This window comes from Hyperolius riggenbachi, chromosome 12, assembly GCF_040937935.1.
Source record: "Hyperolius riggenbachi isolate aHypRig1 chromosome 12, aHypRig1.pri, whole genome shotgun sequence".
NCBI classification, from domain to species: Eukaryota; Metazoa; Chordata; class Amphibia; order Anura; family Hyperoliidae; genus Hyperolius; species Hyperolius riggenbachi.
Genome location: NC_090657.1, coordinates 79,338,920 through 79,364,419, shown reverse-complemented (window position 1 = coordinate 79,364,419; position 25,500 = coordinate 79,338,920). Strand labels below are relative to the sequence as shown.

The 25,500-nt window shown below is 47.0% G+C and overlaps 1 long non-coding RNA gene across 1 annotated transcript in view; it reads right to left on the bottom strand.

Annotated features, from left to right (window-relative positions):
- Nucleotides 1-3,245: 3,245 nt before the first annotated feature.
- The window catches only part of LOC137542421 (uncharacterized), a 381,245-nt gene continuing 358,990 nt past the window's right edge, over nucleotides 3,246-25,500 (bottom strand). Inside the window, exon 3 of the long non-coding RNA XR_011025422.1 lies at nucleotides 3,246-3,333. This is a non-coding gene — a long non-coding RNA (uncharacterized lncRNA). The remainder of the gene's footprint in view (nucleotides 3,334-25,500) is intronic.

Sequence of the window (25,500 nt, the reverse complement as noted above, 5' to 3'; positions counted from 1 at the left end):
TTAGCGTAGCCTGATTGGCTACAATGCGCCTGCTGACTGTGATGCAGAGGGTCAAAGTTGACCCTCATAGAGCATTATGGGGCGAATCGAACTTCCGGGAAAGTCCACCCGATGTTCGCCTGGGACCGTTCGCGGGCGAACCATTCGGCCCACCTCTACTGGAGAACTGAAGTCACTGGGGTTTTCTGTACTGCCACACACTCTCTATGCCCAGACCTTGCACCAAGTAACTATTTCCTCTTGAAGAAAACCCTGCATGGTCACCAGTTTCCAGACAACAATGTCCTACAAGCATTTGTCAGGGAGTGGGTGCATCACACCCTCAGAAGTTTGGTGAATAAAAAAATGGAGATTGGCACAAGGGGAATATAGTGATGGGCTGATTTGTAACCCAGGAGCTCTGAACATACGTGGCTATTAAACTTAGATTAGTCTTCATAGTTTCTGTGCAATTCTTATTTATAGTCAGGGTGGTTTTTTTTCTTTTTACTCATGTCATTATCAGTACCAGAAATCCCTCTGGAATCTGAGGGGTTCAAAATCAGTGATGTAAGAGAAATATGGTGGCTGTCAGTTGTCTGGCTACCTGTGTCTCACTAGGGGACAAGTCTGAATGAGGCTAATTTCAATATCATTTAACCACCAATGGTTAGCAAATCTAAAGCAGATCTACAGTTATATTCATACTACCCTTGAACCAGTAAGGCACAGTCAGAGTGTGGGCAACCAAGTTTGATGAACGCTTGAGGCAGCCTTCCTAAACTAATTTATGTCCTGTTATTTATGGTGGAAATCCAGAAGCCTTGTTTCTCATCAAACAATGCATCACTATTAGGCATTAGGTAAAAGATCACCTGAATACCTTAAAGAGGAACTCCAGCCTAAACAAACATACTGTCATTAACTTGCATTAGTTATGTTAATTAAAATAGATAGGCAATATAATCTCTTACCCACACTGTTTTAAAAGAACAGGCAAATGTTTGATTTCATGATGGCATCCATCTTTTTGGTTGAAAGGAGGTGACTGAAAGCATGAGCCACAGTTCCAACTGTCCTGTGTCCTGAGCACCTCTCCCAGTTGCTAGGCAACGTGAATAACAACATAGGAAATCCCATCATGCTCTGCACAGCATCAGGGAAAAAAAGCCCGGGTTTTTTTTCTTTGATGGGTGGAGCTTAGCTAAAAATGCAGCTAAAAATGATGCTTTGGTAAGAAAAACAAAGTTCTGATGCTGTGAAACTGTTAAAGAAACACCAAGCCTTTTCAGTTCTGCTGAGTAGATTTTTAGTCCGGAGGTTCACTTTAACTGAACGAATCTTTGCTCTGCAGTCACATGACTACTGGGCTCTTCTGTGGACTATAGGAGGGTATGTGACCCATACTGCCATTCATCCTTCATTATACAGAGTTCTATGTCATAGCTATATTGACTCGCTTACCAAGAAAACTGGATAAATGTTAAATAACAATTTTGAAGCCAAAAAACTGTGTTTATTTAGTTTGGCTAAGGGGTGACTTGATTAACATGTATAAATATATCAGAGGGCAATACAAAAGCTTGAACCTAGAGGTCCAATAATAGGAGGAGGTGATGATTATAACATAATGGGCCCAATCCAAATCACTTTTCCTCCTAAACTTTCTCCTAGGAGATCATTTTCATCTTCTGTTTATAATAACTTTTCAGCACTCTGCAATTGAAAAGTACCAAACAGTTGGTGAAAAAGTACTGTCAAAATTATACTGAGTATTTTCTTGCATGCTGGTGGCTTTAAAGGTATTTCATTGATAAGGTGTGTGTGTGTTTGGGGGAAGGCAGCCTTTGGGGGAAGAATTTGGGACATTTCTTTCTCTTGAGTTCCGCTTTAAAAAGCAAGCCAAAAAAAACATTCCAGCCTGGAAAATAACCCCTAGCAAATCATACATAAAGTCTAAAAATGAATTCCAAGATTGTCCATCTTCATTTTATCATATTAAACAATTTTGAGTAATGAGCCTGCTTGAGACTCTATTTCTATTCAGTATAATGAGAGCACAGGGAGTAGCCAATAAGGTGGAGCAATTATACTGCGTCTCAGGGGTCCTGGTGACAGCAGCACCTTCAGCCCCCTAACCCCAGTGCAGTGCTAAGAGCAATGATGGAGTTCACATGGTACAGACTCATAGCAATCAATCAGATGCAGCTAAATGCCATCACATCTGTGAAAAATGAACTGTGATGGATTACTGAGGCTTACTCCGGCTTGATGGCACTGAACTGTATGGCATAAAACTGCACTTCCACTCATACAATACAAGATAACTTTTATTCACTGCCCTGCAGATTATTAGACCAGTCCTGAACTGTGAGGTCAATACAGCACCTCCCCCACTATGAATAATGAGAGAGGAGCAGAGTGGGACTGGTTACTATTCAAGCAGGCAGTATGAAACACAAACTCCCTAGCTGTGTTCATCCAGTCAGTGAAGCTAGTCTTTTGTGTTGAATTAAGGAATTTACTGAATTCTGATGTGTTAGTTTCAACCATTGCTCGTTCATGTCCTGCACAAGGGTTTTTTTTTTTTTGGGGGGGGGGGGGGGGGGGGGGGAGGGGGGGGGGGCATAAATAGCGAAAAATGTCTGAGAAAACTCTATGAAAAAAATGCTTACGTTCTATGCATAAAGGCAAACATTTTAAGCAAAATTGTAACCTATTACAAATATATTTTCACAAATGTGAACTAGCCATAACTAATCTCATGGTTGGCGCAAAAATACTGTATATTCACTAGAAATAATTTTACAGTGCAAACTCAGAATCTGTGACATTCAGAAATGGTAGTAGCTCGGGACACACCCACTCCAACATCACATGATACAGGAAAAGAGTTGGTGTAGAAGGCAGGGCACGTGATTGCTCCTTCTCAAGCCACCAAAAGATACCTACCAATGCTATTTTATAGAGCTTTAATAACTGTGCATGAGGAGAGGATCACATAGGGCATACTAAGGGCAATTCCTCTGTAGTGAGGAATTTTTTAAATTTAGAGAGGGATTTTTTAAATTACACTGTGTATGTGATTGATACCCAAAACTTTTTGTAATTTCACGTTATTAAAAATAATCTTGTAGTTCAGTCTGTAGGCAGCTATAAAGTTCCAAATGTGATTGAATTTTCATCTTTGCAGCCTTTTTCATTGTGCATCTCCCTTTCCTTCTGAATCTTTTTCTTTTTCATGCAGGTAGAAATGTTCACACCAACCTTGGATATCTGAGATTCTCAAAATGTCAGTTCACAGCCCATGTGCAGCCACACTCAAATCTGTTCCCTTGTCAGTAATCCTGTGTTCTACAAAGCAAATAAAATAGACAAGTAATGGTTGCTGCAATCTTTCAACACAATTTCATGAATACAGTTTCACAATTTATATTGAGGCTGTCTGCTAGATTTATCCGCAAGTAACATTTATGAAGATTAAATTCATCAGGCAGTGCATAAATTACTGCTGGTTACCGCACCTTACTGAACGCATGACCCACTAATTTGAACATGAGCTTCATACCACGTATGAGCTGGTTGGTGTGTCAAGACTCAGCACTGCTTGTTAACTAATGCAGCTGTCCATGTGGATACTTGACTCTGTCAGCTCAGTTACTGCAAAGAAGATTTCCAAGCTAATAAATATGTTCAGCTCTAAATAAAAAGGAAAACGTAGCATGCAGGCTCCTGTCAGAGGTATACTAGCTGTGCTCCTCAGGCATAGGAGCTAGCAACAAGAAGGGGTAGACCTGGCAAGCATGGTAGTCCCCCCTCAGCTCTAGTTACCAGCAATCCCATGCCTGTCAAGGCAGAGGGTGGTACATTCTTCCTGGCCCATCCCACATAAACTACTATGCACAATAATGGTGAGCACAGAAACTCTTCCTTTACATGTTGGGCTTGTGAGGTGGCCAGTAATGAATACCTAAATTAAAGTTTTATGCTTCTGATTGCTACGATAGTGTAGCAATTATATAATACATATATTGTTTTTTTTGCAGACAACATATCACCTTTCTATACATGTAATATGCAGTCAATGGAACAAACAGATTCTCTTTTTCTTTATTCTGAATGTTGACAGAAGTCTTCGGAGTTATTCAGCACCGCATCTTCATTCTCCAGCATCTTGCTAGATGTCTACTGTGGTTGTGAAAACTCTTCTTTGTGAGGTAAATTATCTTGAAAGTCACTTTCCACTGTTTACTGGCGTAGAATGCTAATAGCTAGAACCAAGGGGTCCTGAAGACTTCCCAGGTCTTTCTCTCTTTAATACTACCACTTCAAGCACACACACACAAAAAACTGAGCTAAACAAATGTTCATATTACCTAAGAAATACTCAGCTCCACGGTACCTTATCAATGAACACCTACTTTAGGCAGGCCTTAAAGGGTACCTGAAGTGACATGTGACATGATGAGATTAATATACTACATACAGTATATAGCCAAATGTCCTGAAAATATAAGACAAAACACATCTATCTGGCTGAAGAAACAATGCTGATAAGGTTCTAGTACTGAAAAGTTCAGAGTCATTACTTCTGTTTGTTTTGCAGAAATATGAAATAGATTTTGCATGGCTGCTGTTTAAAATTGAGATCTTAAACCTAAAATATTTTTTTTTTCTTGGTTACTAATGTTCTATTGATGATTAGCACTTACACAAACAATTAGTTATCCCAGAGGTGATTTTTTTAGTTCAGGTTTGCTTTCAAGTTAGTCATTAAAGGATACATCCGGCGATTTTAAAAAGAAAAAAAAAAGTTTTACTCACCTGGGGCTTCTTCCAGCCCCCACAAGTCTGTTAGGTCCCATGGCAAAGTTCCCCTGTGCTCCAGGCCGCGTCTGTCTCCTCCACAAATCTTCTGCACATGCGTGGATGCGCCGTGGGCCTTTCACAATTTCATTACTGTTGCAGGGAGTGCTCTGCGCTTGTGCAGTTCAATTCTCTCTGAACTGCGCAAGTTAGGAACACTCCCCACAAAAGGAGCCTGATCACGAGAGGCGCTCATGCACAGCAGACCTGGCTGCAGTCTGCGATCTTCTGGACGAGACAGCGGTGGCTTGGAGCACAGAGGAACCTCGCCGTGGGACCTAACATACTTCTAGGGGCTGGAAGATGGATGTATTCTTTAAGAGACAGCTGAAAAACTGTTCTGAATTATGCTTTAACCTTCCTGGCGCTCTGATTATTTCCAGATTTAGGGTCTGAAAGCCGTGCTAAAAACAAGAAAATATACAGGGAGTGCAGAATTATTAGGCAAATGAGTATTTTGACCACATCAACCTCTTTATGCATGTTGTCTTACTCCAAGCTGTATACGCTCGAAAGCCTACTACCAATTAAGCATATTAGGTGATGTGTATCTCTGTAATCAGAAGAGGTGTGGTCTAATGACATCAACACCCTATATCAGGTGTGCATAATTATTAGACAACTTCCTTTCCTTTGGCAAAATGGGTCAAAAGAAGGACTTGACAGGCTCAGAAAAGTCAAAAATAGTGAGATATCTTGCAAAGGGATGCAGCACTCTTAAAATTGCAAAGCTTCTGAAGCGTGATCATCGAACAATCAAGCGTTTCATTCAAAATAGTCAACAGGGTTGCAAGAAGCGTGTGGAAAAGCCAAGGTGCAAAATAACTGCCCATGAACTGAGAAAAGTCAAGCGTGCAGCTGCCAAGATGCCACTTGCCACCAGTTTGGCCATATTTCAGAGCTGCAACATCACTGGAGTGCCCAAAAGCACAAGGTGTGCAATACTCAGAGACATGGCCAAGGTAAGAAAGGCTGAAAGAAGACCACCACTGAACAAGACACACAAGCTGAAACGTCAAGACTGGGCCAAGAAATTGTGAGGCATCGCGGGAAAACAGCCGCCTCTACTCAGCATGAGGCGGCTGTTTCCCTGAAGGGCATGGCGGAGCGCGGAGAAACCGCCGCGTCGGATGCGGCGGTCAGCGCGCATGTCCCTGCTGCAGAGACACCGCAGAGCGGTGCTGCGGTGGCTGGGACTCGTAGTCCATCTAGGTTCAGAATGACGCGTGTGCGCGCGGAAAGGCAGGACCTATATGGCAGCCAGAAAGAGGTCAGCTGACCAGGCTGGTCAGCTGACAACCCTGCCTCCTCTCATTGGTCCAGCACTTAGGGAGGTGCTGGAGATTCTGTTTGTATATATACTGTCGGCCGTTCAGTTGCTGGTTGTCTGGTGTTGCGAACACAACGTGGTAGCACTCAGACCTTAGTCAGATCCTAAAGTGTGCCGGGACCAGCTGGAGCTGTAATCCTACACTTAGCTAGATCCTGTTGATAGTTTAAAGTACTAGTTTGATTGTGATTATCTGTTATGACCTGTTTGCCTGTCTGACCATTCTCCTGAACTCTGATCTTGTACCTTGTCTTTCTGATACTCTGTTTGCCGAACCCCGGCTCGTCCTTAGACTCTACACCTGCCTTCTGATTTTCTACCTCGATATATCTGATACCCTGTTGCCGTACCCTGCCTGTACTTTAGACTCCGCTTCTGCCTTCTGAATCTGTGCCTTATCTGTCCGTGTGGTTACGACCTGGCTTGTCCGACCTTGAGAACCGACCTTACTGTTAGAGGCGGTTCCCAGTCCTGATAGTGACACTCCCTCTTGAGTGTCACTCTCGTTCTGTCATTCCTTCTCTCAGCCTGACTTCTCCCTCCGGGAGAGTCCAGAAGGAATTGTGCAGTACTCCTTACTGCTCTGAGGCCAGTCCTCTCATTATTACTGTTTGCACCAAACACTCTACTCAGGTGTCCAGAGGTTAGTTGTATATCGGATTATCGGTGATACTGCAGATCATCTATAATCTGGTATATATCTGTATTCCCAGTGATACTGCAGATCACCGGTAATCAGATCCTCTCTGTGCTACACCGATCGTTACAGAAATATCTCAAGACTGATTTTTCTAAGGTTTTATGGACTGATGAAATGAGAGTGAGTCTTGATGGGCCAGATGGATGGGCCCGTGGCTGGATTGGTAAAGGGCAGAGAGCTCCATTCCGACTCAGACGCCAGCAAGGTGGAGGTGGAGTACTGGTTTGGGCTGGTATCATCAAAGATGAGCTTGTTGGGTGGGTTGAGGATGGAGTCAAGCTCAACTCCCAGTCCTCCTGCCAGTTTCTGGAAGACCCCTTCTTCAAACAGTGGTACAGGAAGAAGTCTGCATCCTTCAAGAAAAACATGATTTTCATGCAGGACAATGCTCCATCACACGCGTCCAAGTACTCCACAGCGTGGCTGGCAAGAAAGGGTATAAAAGAAGAAAAACTAATGACATGGCCTCCTTGGTCACCTGATCTGAACCCCATTGAGAACCTGTGGTCCATCATAAAATGTGAGATTTACAAGGAGGGAAAACAGTACACCTCTCTGAACAGTGTCTGGGAGGCTGTGGTTGCTGCTGCACGCAATGTTGATGGTGAACAGATCAAAACACTGACAGAATCCATGGATGGCAGGCTTTTGAGTGTCCTTGCAAAGAAAGGTGGCTATATTGGTCACAGATTTGTTTTTGTTTTGTTTTTGAATGTCAGAAATGTATATTTGTGAATGTTGAGATGTTATATTGGTTTCACTGGTAAAAATAAATAATTGAAATGAGTATATATTTGTTTTTTGTTAAGTTGCCTAATAATTATGCACAGTAATAGTCACCTGCACACACAGATATCCCCCTAAAATAGCTAAATAGCTAAAACTAAAAACAAACTAAAAACTACTTTCAAAAATATTCAGCTTTGATATTAATGAGTTTTTTGGGTTCATTGAGAACATGGTTGTTGTTCAATAATAAAATTATTCCTCAAAAATACAACTTGCCTAATAATTCTGCACTCCCTGTATACCCGTATATTCCGGCATATAAGACGACTGGGCGTATAAGACGACCCCCCAATTTTTCCAGTTAAAATATAGAGTTTGTGAGATACTCACCATATAAGACTACCCCTCTTCCAACGCACTCCAAATAAAAATTCAAAAAACTTTATATATTGGTGCTATGTATGAACAGATACTGGCCCTGTACTGTATGTAGTACCCAGTATATAACAGTATATAGGCGATTGACTCATTGGATTGGTCAACTCTCCCTAAGCGGATTGGTCAGCTCTCCTTGTCTACCTGTTTATCAGAGCGGTATGGAAGAATAGATTGCGCTGTGCCCATAAAACACGCCTCTTTCACCCTTCTGGCCCACCCTTGTATTCTATTTACCTCCTTCTCTACCTCTCAGATCTCACACAAGTGCACCTGCACCGCTTTACTACAGTCCTCAGGAGCGAGATCTGAGAGGCGGTAACAGGATAGGGCGTATCACCCGGCATCAATGACACCCGGCGTATAAGACGACCCCTGACTTTTCAGAGGATTTTCAAGGGTTAAAAAGTCTTATATGCCAGAATATACTGTATATCGCAGAGAGATCTGTAGCAGTTCCTGCATATAACTCACTCGGGACGGGATTACCACTCTGAGCTGCGGATTTCCATCCTGAGCTTGACTCAAGTTTACCACTAAGGAGGTTTGTGCCCATTGAGACGTTTTTTATACACAATGTTGCAAGTATCCATCAATTTATATAAATATAATTAGGCACAAAATAATGCAAAACTTTTTCAGAGTTATTTAATTTTAGTGAATTATGAGAGAAAGTGGAGTCAATAAAAATCCAAAACATGAAATAGAACAGGCGTTAAAATCCATGAGAGAGTTTAGAGCATCGGGCCCCAAAAGAAGCCAAGACAAAACGGAGCTTTTCCACATCGTTTCAGGACATTATGTGGTCAAAGATAATCTGTAGAAGTGTTTATTATTTGTATATAAATGTGCAGTTTGTAAATAAAATGAAGCTGTCCCCATCCTTTATATCACATTGTTGGATTGCTTACTTATCTATAACGCATGCAAAGGAATTTATAGGCAGATTAGGTCGCTACCCAGTTTCCCACTTACTGAGCCCTGTGTGTGTCATTAGCCAGTAATCTGCTTTTCCTCTGTGCAGACACAGGATGCCCCCATCTGCCCCCTCTTTGAGGGACTGTCACCTCTGCAAGTGCTTCTAATTTATAACTAATTGTGCAATTAGGTTTTGATGTAGTGTTCCTAATAAAGAAACTGAAACGCTTTTATCAACTCGTGGTCTTAAGAGAAAATAATTACTTGATTCAAGCGTTATTGACTAAATTGGAGAGCTGCTGATGCATCAGAAGACGGGGAGAGAGAAGCGCGTTCGGCCCTCCTTGGGTGCATTTGTAGGATTCTGTCCTCTGGAGGCTCTTTGTTGACCTAAATTGGATCTACTGCGTGAAGTCCAACTCTTAATAAATACGTCATCTAGATATGTAGTAGAATGATACAAGTGGTTCTCATTTTAAATAAAGTGTTTATTATGCACTTATTTGAAATAACATAATACACTTGATGAGCCATTGAACCCGATCCAATTCACTTTTTCTCCTAAGATTTCTACTAGGTGATATTTTTACATTTTATAAATGCAATGCCTTTTAAAGGGAAGGTCCGAGCGCTTTAAAAATAAAAAATCCACTTACCTGGGGCTTCTTCCAGCCCATGGCAGGCGTCCTGTGCCCTCGCCTTCTGTAGCGCTGTACAATGTACAAAATGTTTATTTGTTAAATAAAGATTGTCTGTCTGTAACTGGATAAAAATACAAAACCGCATGACATGCCAATCTTCACACCTAAATAATCACTTAATTGAAAAAAAAATATAGAAATTAAAAAAAAGAAAGTCTAAAGAACTCCTTCCGTTCACTGTCTATCACTGACATTCTCCTGTAGCTTGTATTCCAGATTCTGTTTCCAAGAATCTCTATTGTCTTCCTTCACAATAACTGTATCAGGTTTTATAAGTGTACAAAGAAGAAGCTTAATCTTTGAATAAATACAAAAATTTAATTTATTTCATTAATTCAACTTAGAATGTGAAACTGATAAATGAAAGACTCATTCCATGCAAAGTGAGATATTTCAAGTCTTTGCTAATTACAACAGAGAGAAAATGTGTGCATCAACCAAGTGAACCTGACAAATCTGGCTTTGCAAATTTGGCCTATTGGCTAATCACGAGACATTGCTCATGCAAATATGCATTTGCTTTCGCATGCCTAAATATGCAGGGTCAAAAACCGCAAAACAATCGCCCTGCGGGAATTAGTTCATGCTACATAGCACTATCCAGGGGCGCCACGAGGAGGCTTCCCATTGCCTCCCCCTCCGGGGTGCCTTTGTATGGGTTCCAAGTGGTGAGAGTGCCTGGGACCCCCGCGGCCCCCCTGTTGTATGGGGGCAATGGGAAGCCTCCTCGTGGCGCCCCTGGATAGTGCTATGTAGCATGAACTAATTCCCGCAGCGCGATTGTTTTGCGGTTTTGGTTTTTGACCCTGCATATTTAGGCATGCGAAAGCAAATGCATATTTGCATGAGCAATGTCTCGTGATTAGCCAATAGGCCAAATTTGCAAAGCCAGATTTGTCAGGTTCACTTGGTTGATGCACACATTTTCTCTCTGTTGTAATCAGCATTGCATTTTCTTTTCTTTGGAGGCAAGTGGTGGATGGCTTGTTTTAGGAGGTGAGAGCCCTGGAGCAGGCTGTTTGCGCCTGTCCTCCCCTTATGTGTTGCGCCCAGGTCATGCGCATATAGCAGAACGCAATGGACGTTAAGGTAAGTGCCTGTTTTTAATCTTGGGAGGTGTGTGCGGGCGGCTCTTCCCGGCGCTGGCCACGCTGGGGAGATCGCCTGCACCCCCCAGCCTCCCCCTCCGGGGTGCCTTTGTATGGGTTCCAGGTGGTGAGAGTGCCTGGGACCCCCGCGGCCCCCCTGTTGTATGGGGGCAATGGGAAGCCTCCTCGTGGAGCCCCTGGATAGTGCTATGTAGCATGAACTAATTCCCGCAGCGCGATTGTTTTGCGGTTTTGGTTTTTGACCCTGCATATTTAGGCATGCGAAAGCAAATGCATATTTGCATGAGCAATGTCTCGTGATTAGCCAATAGGCCAAATTTGCAAAGCCAGATTTGTCAGGTTCACTTGGTTGATGCACACATTTTCTCTCTGTTGTAATCAGCATTGCATTTTCTTTTCTTTGGAGGCAAGTGGTGGATGGCTTGTTTTAGGAGGTGAGAGCCCTGGAGCAGGCTGTTTGCGCCTGTCCTCCCCTTATGTGTTGCGCCCAGGTCATGCGCATATAGCAGAACGCAATGGACGTTAAGGTAAGTGCCTGTTTTTAATCTTGGGAGGTGTGTGCAGGCGGCTCTTCCTGGCGCTGGCCACGCTGGGGAGATCGCCTGCACCCCCCAGCCTCCCCCTCCGGGGTGCCTTTGTATGGGTTCCAGGTGGTGAGAGTGCCTGGGACCCCCGCGGCCCCCCTGTTGTATGGGGGCAATGGGAAGCCTCCTCGTGGCGCCCCTGGATAGTGCTATGTAGCATGAACTAATTCCCGCAGCGCGATTGTTTTGCGGTTTTGGTTTTTGACCCTGCATATTTAGGCATGCGAAAGCAAATGCATATTTGCATGAGCAATGTCTCGTGATTAGCCAATAGGCCAAATTTGCAAAGCCAGATTTGTCAGGTTCACTTGGTTGATGCACACATTTTCTCTCTGTTGTAATCAGCATTGCATTTTCTTTTCTTTGGAGGCAAGTGGTGGATGGCTTGTTTTAGGAGGTGAGAGCCCTGGAGCAGGCTGTTTGCGCCTGTCCTCCCCTTATGTGTTGCGCCCAGGTCATGCGCATATAGCAGAACGCAATGGACGTTAAGGTAAGTGCCTGTTTTTAATCTTGGGAGGTGTGTGCGGGCGGCTCTTCCCGGCGCTGGCCACGCTGGGGAGATCGCCTGCACCCCCCAGCCTCCCCCTCCGGGGTGCCTTTGTATGGGTTCCAGGTGGTGAGAGTGCCTGGGACCCCCGCGGCCCCCCTGTTGTATGGGGGCAATGGGAAGCCTCCTCGTGGCGCCCCTGGATAGTGCTATGCAGTGGCGTACCTAGGGCATTTGACACCCGGTGCTGGGTATTATAAGACACCCCCCCCCCCCCAAAAAAAAGTAAAGGGGCAAAAAATGGGTGGCGCTATAACAAAAAAATGGGCGTGGCCATGACCGGATGAGGGCGGAGCTAACTGTAATTTGACGTGAACCCGGGTGAGAGTGATATGGAGGCTGCCATATTTATTTCCTTTTAAACAATACTAGTTGCCCTGCTGATCTATTTGGCTGCAGTAGTGAACTGAATCACACCAGAAACAAGCATGCTTGTTCAGGGTCTGTGGTTGAAAGAATTAGAGGCAGAGGACCAGCACGGCAGCCAGGCAACTGGTATTGCTTAAAAGGAGATAAATATGGCAGCCTCAATATTATTCTCACCTCAGGTTCCCTTTAAAAGTGCAATGCAAAGACAGTGGACCCAAGTTTTGGTGACCCTTTCCCCAGAAAATTCACATAATTGTGCAGGTTTTCTGAAGAAAATACACGTAATGTGTGCAGATTTGCCCAGAGAATACGTTCAATCATGTCGGCAGATTTGCCCAGAAAATACATGCAATCATGTCTGCAGATTAGCCCAGAGAATACGTTCAATCATGTCGGCAGATTTGCCCAGAAAATACATGCAATCATGTCGGCAGATTTGCCCAGAAAATACATGCAATCATGTCTGCAGATTTGCCCAGAAAATACATGCAATCATGTCGGCAGATTTGCCCAGAAAATACATGCAATCATGTCTGCAGATTTGCCCAGAGAATACGTTCAATCATGTCGGCAGATTTGCCCAGAAAATACATGCAATCATGTCGGCAGATTTGCCCAGAAAATACATGCAATCATGTCGGCAGATTTGCCCAGAAAATACATGCAATCATGTTGGCAGATTTGCAGATAAAATACATGCAATCATGTCGGCAGATTTGCCCAGAAAATACATGCAATCATGTCGGCAGATTTGCCCAGAAAATACATGCAATCATGTCTGCAGATTTGCCCAGAGAATACGTTCAATCATGTTGGCAGATTTGCCCAGAAAATACATGCAATCATGTCGGCAGATTTGCCCAGAAAATACATGCAATCATGTCGGCAGATTTGCCCAGGAAATACATGCAATCATGTCGGCAGATTTGCCCAGAAAATACATGCAATCATGTCGGCAGATTTGCCCAGAAAATACATGCAATCATGTAGCAGATATGACCAGAAAATACATGCAATCGTGTGGCAGACCTGTCCACAAAACACTTCAATCGTCAATAGTTGCCCTCAGTATAGCTAGTATAGTTGCCCCCTGTATAGCTAGTATATTTGCCCCCTGTATAGCTAGTATATTTGCCCCCTGTATAGCTGCCCCCAGTATAGCTAGTATAGCTGCCCCCAGTATAGCTAGTATATCTGCCCCCAGTATAGCTGCCCCCAGTATAGCTAGTATAGCTGCCCCCAGTATAGCTAGTATAGTTGCCCCCAGTATAGCTGCCCCCAGTATAGCTCCCCCCAGTATAGCTAGTATAGCTGCCCCCAGTATAGCTGCCCCCAGTATAGCTAGTATAGCTGCCCCCCAGTATAGCTGCCCCCAGTATAGCTAGTATAGCTGCCCCCAGTATAGCTAGTATAGCTGCCCCCAGTATAGCTGCCCCCAGTATAGCTAGTTTAGTTGCCCCCAGTATAGCTAGTATAGCTGCCCCCAGTATAGCTGCCCCCAGTATAGCTGCCCCCCAGTATAGCTGCCCCCAGTATAGCTAGTTTAGCTGCCCCCAGTATAGCTAGTTTAGTTGCCCCCAGTATAGCTAGTATAGCTGCCCCCAGTATAGCTGCCCCCCAGTATAGCTGCCCCCAGTATAGCTAGTTTAGTTGCCCCCAGTATAGCTAGTTTAGTTGCCCCCAGTATAGCCAGTACAGTTGCCCCCAGAATAGCTAGTATAGCTGCCCCCAGAATAGCTAGTATAATTGCCCCCAGAATAGCTAGTATAATTGCCCCCAGTATAGCTAGTTTAGTTGCCCCCAGTGTGAGGAAAGCCTGGAAGGAGGGGTGGCGGGGAGGGGGGCCGGACCCCCCACCTCCCTCACCTGGGTCCCCTCCTTCTGGCGCTTCCCCCTCCTAATTAGCAGCAGCGGGCAGGAGTGGCGAAGAAGACTCACTCACCTGCTCCTGGCGATAGCGGCGGCGCATAGCGTCATCCTCACGCGACGCTGGTCTCCGACTTCTCTGTTGCTCACTGTGCTTCCGCCAATCAGGAAGCACAGTGAGCGGTGGAGAAGGTGGAGACCAGCGTCACGTGACGATGCCGCTATTTGCCATCGCCTGGAACGCAGGAAGGAGGTGAGTAAGTCCTCTTGCCCGCTGCTGCCAATTAGGAGGGGGAAGCGCCAGAAGGAGGGGACCCAGGTGAGGGAGGTGGGGGGTCCGGCCCCCCTCCCCGCCGCTTTCCCCGCCACCCCTCCTTTCCGTGCTGCTTCCCCCTCCTGTCCTGCACATTACACAGGCCTCTGTGGGAGGCCTGATGACACCCCCTGGGGCGCCCGACACCCGGTGCGGGGCGCCCCCTGCCGCCCTATGGTAGGGACGCTACTGGTGCTATGTAGCATGAACTAATTCCCGCAGCGCGATTGTTTTGCGGTTTTGGTTTTTGACCCTGCATATTTAGGCATGCGAAAGCAAATGCATATTTGCATGAGCAATGTCTCGTGATTAGCCAATAGGCCAAATTTGCAAAGCCAGATTGGTCAGGTTCACTTGGTTGATGCACACATTTTCTCTCTGTTGTAATCAGCATTGCATTTTCTTTTTTTTGGAGGCAAGTGGTGGATGGCTTGTTTTAGGAGGTGAGAGCCCTGGAGCAGGCTGTTTGCGCCTCTCCTCCCCTTATGTGTTGCGCCCAGGTCATGCGCATATAGCAGAACGCAATGGACGTTAAGGTAAGTGCCTGTTTTTAATCTTGGGAGGTGTGTGCGGGCGGCTCTTCCCGGCGCTGGCCACGCTGGGGAGATCGCCTGCACCCCCCAGGCTCCCTCTCCGGGGTGCCTTTGTATGGGTTCCAGGTGGTGAGAGTGCCTGGGACCCCCGCGGCCCCCCTGTTGTATGGGGGCAATGGGAAGCCTCCTCGTGGCACCCCTGGATAGTGCTATGTAGCATGAACTAATTCCCGCAGCGCGATTGTTTTGCGGTTTTGGTTTTTGACCCTGCATATTTAGGCATGCGAAAGCAAATGCATATTTGCATGAGCAATGTCTCGTGATTAGCCAATAGGCCAAATTTGCAAAGCCAGATTTGTCAGGTTCACTTGGTTGATGCACACATTTTCTCTCTGTTGTAATCAGCATTGCATTTTCTTTTCTTTGGAGGCAAGTGGTGGATGGCTTGTTTTAGGAGGTGAGAGCCCTGGAGCAGGCTGTTTGCGCCTGTCCTCCCCTTATGTGTTGCGCCCAGGTCATGCGCATATAGCAGAACGCAATGGACGTTAAGGTAAGTGCCTGTTTTTAATCTTGGGAGGTGTGTGCGGGCGGCTCTTCCCGGTGCTGGCCACGCTGGGGAGATCGCCTGCACCCCCCAGCCTCCCCCTCCGGGGTGCCTTTGTATGGGTTCCAGGTGGTGAGAGTGCCTGGGACCCCCGCGGCCCCCCTGTTGTATGGGGGCAATGGGAAGCCTCCTCGTGGCGCCCCTGGATAGTGCTATGTAGCATGAACTAATTCCCGCAGCGCGATTGTTTTGCGGTTTTGGTTTTTGACCCTGCATATTTAGGCATGCGAAAGCAAATGCATATTTGCATGAGCAATGTCTCGTGATTAGCCAATAGGCCAAATTTGCAAAGCCAGATTTGTCAGGTTCACTTGGTTGATGCACACATTTTCTCTCTGTTGTAATCAGCATTGCATTTTCTTTTCTTTGGAGGCAAGTGGTGGATGGCTTGTTTTAGGAGGTGAGAGCCCTGGAGCAGGCTGTTTGCGCCTGTCCTCCCCTTATGTGTTGCGCCCAGGTCATGCGCATATAGCAGAACGCAATGGACGTTAAGGTAAGTGCCTGTTTTTAATCTTGGGAGGTGTGTGCGGGCGGCTCTTCCCGGTGCTGGCCACACTGGGGAGATCGCCTGCACCCCCCAGCCTCCCCCTCCGGGGTGCCTTTGTATGGGTTCCAGGTGGTGAGAGTGCCTGGGACCCCCGCGGCCCCCTTGCTGTATGGGGGCAATGGGAAGCCTCCTCGTGGCGCCCCTGGATAGTGCTATGTAGCATGAACTAATTCCCGCAGCGCGATTGTTTTGCGGTTTTGGTTTTTGACCCTGCATATTTAGGCATGCGAAAGCAAATGCATATTTGCATGAGCAATGTCTCGTGATTAGCCAATAGGCCAAATTTGCAAAGCCAGATTTGTCAGGTTCACTTGGTTGATGCACACATTTTCTCTCTGTTGTAATCAGCATTGCATTTTCTTTTTTTTTGGAGGCAAGTGGTGGATGGCTTGTTTTAGGAGGTGAGAGCCCTGGAGCAGGCTGTTTGCGCCTGTCCTCCCCTTATGTGTTGCGCCCAGGTCATGCGCATATAGCAGAACGCAATGGACGTTAAGGTAAGTGCCTGTTTTTAATCTTGGGAGGTGTGTGCGGGCGGCTCTTCCCGGCGCTGGCCACGCTGGGGAGATCGCCTGCACCCCCCAGCCTCCCCCTCCGGGGTGCCTTTGTATGAGTTCCAGGTGGTGAGAGTGCCTGGGAACCCCGCGGCCCCCCTGTTGTATGGGGGCAATGGGAAGCCTCCTCGTGGCACCCCTGGATAGTACTATGTAGCATGAACTAATTCCCGCAGCGCGATTGTTTTGCGGTTTTGGTTTTTGACCCTGCATATTTAGGCATGCGAAAGCAAATGCATATTTGCATGAGCAATGTCTCGTGATTAGCCAATAGGCCAAATTTGCAAAGCCAGATTTGTCAGGTTCACTTGGTTGATGCACACATTTTCTCTCTGTTGTAATCAGTATTTCAAGTCTTTATTTGGTATAATTTTGATAATTATAACTTACAGCTTATGAGAACCCCAAAACCAAAATCTCAGAAAATTAGAATATTACATTTAATCAATAAAACAAAGTTTTTAAATAAAAAAAAAAAAAGTCAGACCTTTAAAAAATATAATCATGCGTATGTACTCAGTACTTGGTTTGGGCCCCTTTTGCATCAATGACTGACTCAGTATGGCATGGAATGGATTCCATCAGCCTGTGGCACTGCTAAGATGCTATGGCAGACCATGACGCTTAGCGGCCTTTAGCTCTTCTGCATTGTTCGGTCTCATGTCTCTCATCTTTCTCTTGGCAATGCCCCATAGATTCTCTAGGGGTTCAGGTCAGGCAAGTTTACTGGCCAATAAAGTGTGATAATCCCATGGTCATTGAATCAGGTTTTTGTACTTTTGGCAGTGTGGGCAGGTGCCAAGTCCTGCTGGAAAATGAAGTCAGCATCTCCATAAAGCTTATCGGTGGAAGGAAGCATGAAGTGCTCCAAAATCTCCTGGTAGACAGCTTTGTTGATTGTGGACTTAATGAAGCACAGAGGACCAACACCAGCCGATGACATGGCTCCCCAAATCAACACAGACTCTGGAAACTGCACACTGGACTTCAAGCATCTTGGATTGTGTACCTCTCCATTCTTCCTCCAGTCTCTGGGTTCTTGGTTTCCAAATGAGATGCAAAAGTTTCTCTCATCAGAAAAGTGTACTTTGGACCACTGAACAACAGACCAGTTCTTTTTTTCTTTAGCCCAGGTAAAATGCTTCTGAAGTTTGTTACAGTTTGTTGTTCAGGAGGAGTAATAAAAGGACAAGAGGAATACTAACTTTGAAGCCCATGTCCAGGATCCATCTGTGTGTGGTGGCTCTTGATGCATTTAAGAGACCTCGGTAGGGGTAAGCTCTGAATCCCAATGAGGCTTCCCCCCCGTCCTCCTCTGTCCCAGCTATCCAGCGATGGATCCGAAACCACAGCCAACAAGGATGTCAGCTGTGGTGCAGGCGCAGTAGCGCCTACAATATTTACCTTCCCTAGCTCCATGAAGGTGTAGTAGCGGCTTTTTGATCGTGCTCAGGCAGAAATAGCCAAGCCGATTGGGTCCACTCTACTGCACAGGTCTGCGCTGTAGAGGAGACCTGTAACGAACGGTGAAGCACAGAGAGGATCTGATTACCGGTGATCTGCAGTATCACTGGGAATACAGATGTATACCAGATTATAAGTTATCTGCAGTATCACCGATAATCCGTTATACCAGCTAACCTCTGTTCACCTGAGTAGAGTGTAGTGTTTGGTGTAACAGTAATACTTAAGAGGACTAAGCCTCAGAGCAGTGAGGAGAACTGCGCAGATTCCTCCCGAAGACCTGAACTCTCCAAGACGGGAGGAGTCAGGCTGAGGGTAGGAAGGATAATCTGAGAGTGACACTCTGGAGGTAGTGTCACTAACAAGACAGGGAACTGCCTCTAATAGTAAGGTCGGTTCTCGAGGTCGGACAAGCCAGGTCGTAAACACACAGACAGATAAAGTACAGATTCAGAAGGCAGAGGCGGAGTCAAGGTACAGGCAGGGTTCGGCAACAGGGTATCAGATATATCGAAGTACAAAATCAGGAGGCAGAAGCAGAGTCTAAGGACGAGCCGGTGTTCGGCAACAGAGTATCAGAATGGCAAGGTACAAGATCAGAGTTCAGGAGGATAGTCAGGCAGGCAATAAGTCATAACAGATAATCACAATCAAACTAGTACTTTAGCTATCAACAGAATCTAGCTAAGTGTAGGATTACAGCTCCAGCTGGTCTCGGCACAATTAAGGATCTGACTACACGTCTGAGTGCTCCCACGTATGTGTTTGCAACGCCAGACAACTAGCAACTGAACAGCCGGCAGTATATATACACATACATATCTCCAGCACCTCCCTAAGTGCGGGACCAATGAGGAGTGGAGCCAGAGTCAGCTGACCAGCCTGGTCAGCTGACTCACTTCTGACTGTCATAAAGTCCCTGCCTCCGTGCGCGCGCACGCGTCGTTCTACCTCCAGAGGGACTACGTGTCCCAGCCACACCAGCACCGCTCTGCGGTGCCTCCGCAAAGGGGCCATGCGCGCTAACCGCCGCATCCAACGCGGCGGTTATTCCGCGCTCCGCCATGCCCTGCACGGGGACAGCCGCCTCAGACTGAGTGGAGGCGGCTGCCTCCCCGTGCTCTGCCACACAGTGTGCGGAAAGAGCCGCCTGCCGCTGACTCATGGCGGCGGCTCTTCCGCGATTCTTGACAGTACCCTACCCCCCCCCCCCCCCCCCCCCCCGAGGAGTGGACTCCGGACAGCTCCTTCCAGGCTTTTCCGGATGTAAGGCATGAAACTCCTTCCTTAATTTCGTCCGCATGCATGCGACTCCCCGGTACCCATTGTCTCTCCTCAACGCCATACCCTTTCCAATGCACCAGATATTGTACTGAGTTTTGTACAATGCGTGAATCCAATATCTTTTCTACCTCGTACTCAGGTTGGTCATCTATCATCACAGGAGGAGGAGGAGTAGGGCCCACATGAACTGCCGGTTTGAGCAGGGACACGTGAAATGATCTCACCCCACGCATGCTGGCGGGGAGATAGATGGCATAAGTTACGTTGTTGATTCTCTTAGTCACAGAAAATGGACCCACAAACCTGGGGCCCAGTTTGGCAGATGGCTGCTTCAGGGTCAAGTGACGTGTGGACACCCAGACTAAATCCCCTGGCTGAAACTTCCATTCCAAGGAACGTTTCTTGTCCGCTTGACCCTTTTGAATTTGAAATGCTTTCTGCAAATTCTCTTTAACCATTCCCCAGTTGTCCCTGAGTGACCTCTGCCAATCCTCCAGTGCTGGAAACGGAGTGGAGGCCACTGGCAATGGGGAGAATTTAGGCAACCTCCCGTTTACTATCTGAAACGGAGGGAACCTCGAGGAGGAACTTTTCAAGTTATTGTGTGCAAACTCCGCGAAAGGCAAGAACTTGACCCAGTCGTTCTGTGCCTCCGCAACATAACACCTCAAAAATTGTTCCAAGGCCTGATTGACCCTCTCCGTTTGCCCATTGGTCTGTGGGTGGTAGCCCGACGAGAATGACAGCTCCATGCCCATTTGATGACAAAATGCCCTCCAAAATCCAGACACAAATTGGACTCCCCTATCTGACACAATGTCTTCCGGAATGCCATGCAACTGGAAGACGTGGACGATGAACAATTCGGCCAGTTCCTGAGCCGAGGGGAGTCCTTTCAGGGGCACAAAATGGGCCTTTTTGCTAAAGCGGTCGACTACCACCCAAATGACCGACATGCCTTCAGACCTGGGCAATTCTCCCACAAAATCCATGGACAGATGTGTCCATGGCTCACTCGGGGTGGGCAAAGGCTGCAACCTTCCCCCAGCTGCCAGCCGGGAGGGTTTACTTTTGGCACAAACCGCACATTCCCTGACAAATTCCTTGCAGTCTGTTGCCATGGAAGGCCACCAAGCACACCTGGCAATCAGATCCTGCGTTCTGGCAGCACCAGGGTGACCAGCGTTCTTATGGGCGTGGAACATTTGTAATACCTGTAGACGAAAAGGCAGTGGGATAAACAAAACCCCCTCGGGTTTTCCCTCAGGGACATCCTGCTGAAAAGGACCCAAAACCCCTGCCCAATCCTCCCAGGTCTCTGTGGCTGCAAACACCAACCTCTGCGGGATGATGGACTCAGGAGCGGAGGGCTGTGCTGTCTCTTGTTCGAAACATCTGGACAGGGCATCTGCCTTGACGTTTTTGCTGCCTGGAGTGTACGTGATTATAAATCGTAAAAAATAAAGACCAACCGGCCTGACGGGGACTTAGTCTCTTAGCCCCCTCGATGTATTCCAAATTCTTATGATCAGTGTAAACCGTGATCGTATGTTCTTCCCCCTCCAACCAATGGCGCCATTTTTCAAATGCCAATTTAATGGCCAGAAGTTCCCGGTTGCCTATATCGTAGTTTTTCTCTGCTGGAGAAAATCTACGGGAAAAATAAGCGCACGGATGTAATCTGCCCTGCAACCCTGACCGCTGAGACCGCACCGCCCCCACCCCAACTTCCGAGGCATCGACCTCCACAATAAAGGGAAAGGACTTGTCCACATGTCTCAAAATAGGTGCTGAGCAAAACAATTTTTTCAGGTGAGAAAAGGCTGCCACAGCCTCAGGGGTCCAATGGTTGGTATCTGCCCCCTTTCTTGTGAGACTGGTAAGTAGGGCAATTATCGTGGAGTACCCCTTTATGAACCTCCTATAATAGTTTGCAAACCCCAAAAATCTCTGTAGGGCTTTCAACCCCACTGGCTGTGGCCATTCCAAGACAGCTGTGACCTTGGCATGATCCATTGACAGGCCCGAGGTGGAAATCACATACCCTAGGAACGTGACAGTGGTCACTTCAAAAATACACTTCTCCACCTTGGCATAAAGCATATTTCGTCTCAATCTTTCCAATACAAATCTGACATGGACCCTGTGCTCGGAGAGGTTGTTGGAGTAGATTAGTATATCGTCGAGATATACCAACACAAATCTACCCAACACCTCCCTGAATACCTCATTTATTAATTCCTGGAAGACGGCGGGCGCATTACACAACCCGAAGGGCATCACTAAGTACTCGTAATGCCCGTCGGGCGTGTTAAAGGCCGTCTTTCATTCATCGCCCTTTCTAATGCGGATCAGGTTGTATGCACCCCTCAGATCTAATTTCAAGAAGATCTTAGCATTTGTGACCTGCGTGAATAAATCGTCTATCAAGGGCAACGGATAACGATTCTTCACCGTGATTTTATTCAGGCCATGGTAATCGATGCAAGGTCGAAGACCTCCGTCTTTTTTCTTAACAAAAAAGAAACCGGCCCCCGCAGGCGACCGGGAGGGGCGGATAAACCCTTTGGCTAGATTGTCACGGATGTACTCCTGCATAGCTACTTTCTCTGGTCCGGACAAATTATACAAGTGACCCCTAGGAGGCATACAACCGGCACGGAGATCGATGGGGCAATCGAAAGGGCGATGAGGAGGTAACTTATCAGCAGCCTTGGTACAGAACACATCCGAGAACTCAGAGTATTGCTCGGGAACACCCTCCACATGAATCTTGGTCTGACCTAATGTCACCTTCCCTAGACACTGCTGGGAACAGAAGTCTGACCAACTGGTTAATTGCCCTGTCGCCCAATTAATCAGTGGCGAATGGAGCTGCAGCCAGGGCATACCGAGGACAATTGTGGAGGTAGTCATGTGTAACACAAAAAAACTTAAACTCTCCTTATGCAGAACCCCAACAATGACTCCCACCTCTGGTGTCTGAGACAGCGGACGGTCCCTTTGCAACGGGGAGTCATCCACAGCGGTAACCTGGATAGGTGGTTTTACTGGGGTGAGGGGAATGCCCAACTTCTCTGCAAACTCTGAACTCATAAAATTAGCCGCGGAGCCTGAATCAATAAAGGCTTCCGTGGCTTCAGATTTGTCCCCCCACGTAATCGTACAAGGAAGGAGCAAACGTCTTTCTTGTAGGGGTGTGAGTTGGGTGCCTAGGGTGTCACCCCTTACAACTTCTAGGCGGTAGCGTTTCCCGGCTGATTCTTATTCGGCTTAATGGGACAGTCTCGTACCCTATGCCCCCCTTCACCACAGTACAAGCATAATTGTTCAGACATTCTCTGTCTTCTCTCCACTTGGGTTAGCTTAGACCGACCGATTTGCATCGGCTCAGGTGGAGGCAAGACCGGAGACGGTGAGACAGAAGGAGATGGAGTTACCAGGGGTGCAGCGGAAGGTGCTGCGTAGGAAGTCAACCTGACCCGATGACTGCCCCTAGTCTGTCTCTGATGGCGCAGCCTATGGTCGATTCGAATGGCCGATAAGATGGCCTCATCGACTGTCTTGGGCTCGGGTAAGCTTAACATTAGGTCGGAGACCTCATCCGACAACCCGGACAGGAAGTAATCCAACAGGGCATAGGTGTCAAACCTGGCCGTAACTGACCACCTACGAAATTCGGCCACGTAATCTTCGACTGGACCCTTGCCTTGCCGTAAAAGCTTGAGCTTCCGCTCAGAGGTCGCAGCAAGGCCTGGGTCGTCGTAAATTACCGCCATGGCTTTAAAGAATTCCTCTACCGAGGTCAGTGCCGTGTCTCTGGGAGATAGGTTATATGCCCAGGTCTGAGAGTCACCGGCCAATAAAGTCTTGATAAACGCGACTCTCTGGGCCTCAGTACCAGAGGATCGGGGTCTCAATTCAAAATATGATAACACTCTACTCCTAAAATTGCAGAAGTCAGATCTGTGGCCAGAGAACCGTTCAGGAACGGGCATACGTATGTCTGTGCTAGGAGGGGATCGCACTTCATCCACTGACGTCTGGAGGGTTTAAACAGACCCTGTCAAAGCCTCAATCAATGCTTTCTGTTCACCCAGCACTCGGTTGACATTATCCACCGAAGTGGCAAGTTCACCCAGAGGACCAGTGCGTGCGTCCATTTTGTTTCTAGGTCTGGCGTTCTGTAACGAACGGTGAAGCACAGAGAGGATCTGATTACCGGTGATCTGCAGTATCACTGGGAATACAGATGTATACCAGATTATAAATTATCTGCAGTATCACCGATAATCCGATATACCAGCTAACCTCTGTTCACCTGAGTAGAGTGTAGTGTTTGGTGTAACAGTAACACTTAAGAGGACTAAGCCTCAGAGCAGTGAGGAGAACTGCGCAGATTCCTCCCGAAGACCTGAACTCTCCAAGACGGGAGGAGTCAGGCTGAGGGTAGGAAGGATAATCTGAGAGTGACACTCTGGAGGTAGTGTCACTAACAAGACAGGGAACTGCCTCTAATAGTAAGGTCGGTTCTCGAGGTCGGACAAGCCAGGTCGTAAACACACAGACAGATAAAGTACAGATTCAGAAGGCAGAGGCGGAGTCAAGGTACAGGCAGGGTTCGGCAACAGGGTATCAGATATATCGAAGTACAAAATCAGGAGGCAGAAGCAGAGTCTAAGGACGAGCCGGTGTTCGGCAACAGAGTATCAGAATGGCAAGGTACAAGATCAGAGTTCAGGAGGATAGTCAGGCAGGCAATAAGTCATAACAGATAATCACAATCAAACTAGTACTTTAGCTATCAACAGAATCTAGCTAAGTGTAGGATTACAGCTCCAGCTGGTCTCGGCACAATTAAGGATCTGACTACAGGTCTGAGTGCTCCCACGTATGTGTTTGCAACGCCAGACAACCAGCAACTGAACAGCCGGCAGTATATATACACATACATATCTCCAGCACCTCCCTAAGTGCGGGACCAATGAGGAGTGGAGCCAGAGTCAGCTGACCAGCCTGGTCAGCTGACTCACTTCTGACTGTCATAAAGTCCCTGCCTCCGTGCGCGCGCACGCGTCGTTCTACCTCCAGAGGGACTACGTGTCCCAGCCACACCAGCACCGCTCTGCGGTGCCTCCGCAAAGGGGCCATGTGCGCTAACCGCCGCGTCCAACGCGGCGGTTATTCCGCGCTCCGCCATGCCCTGCACGGGGACAGCCGCCTCAGACTGAGTGGAGGCGGCTGCCTCCCCGTGCTCTGCCACACAGTGTGCGGAAAGAGCCGCCTGCCGCTGACTCATGGCGGCGGCTCTTCCGCGATTCTTGACAAGACCCAATTGGGCTCAGCTATTTCCGTGTGAGCCCGATCGGAAAGCCGCTACAGCACTTGGGCTGGATCACAGTAAGTATTTACCTCCCCAGGCTTCCAGTGTTGGATCCCTGGGACAGAGGAGGACAGGGGAAGCCTCATTAGGATCCAGAGGCTCCCCCCTCCCAAGGTATCTCCAAGAGGGTTTTTTTTTTCTTACCGAATTCCTTTAACTCCAGCCTCAGTCCACTGCTTGTGAAAGTCCACAACACACTTTTCCCTTCCACATAACTTTCTATTTAATGTGCTTTGATACAGCACTTTGGGAACATCCAACTTATTTTGCAATTACTCTTTGAGGCTTTCCATCCTTATGGAGGGTGTCACTGATGCTTTTCTGCACAGCTATCAGGTCAGCAGTCTTTCCCATGATTGTGATTCCTACTGAACCATGTAAATGCTCAGGAACCCTTTGCAGGTGTTTTGGATTGATTAGATGATTAGAGTCTGACACTTTGAGCCAAGAATTTTGAACCTTTTCACAATACTCTAATTTTCTGAGATTTGGATGTTGGGGATCTCATAAGCTGTAAGCCATAATCATCAAAATTATAACCAATAAAGGCTTGAAATATCTCGCTTTGCATGTAATGAGTCTATTTCATATATTAGTTTTACCTTTTAAGTTGAATTACTAAAATAAATGAACTTTTGCATGATATTCTATTTTTCGAACTTCACCTGTAGATGGCTCTTAACACAAT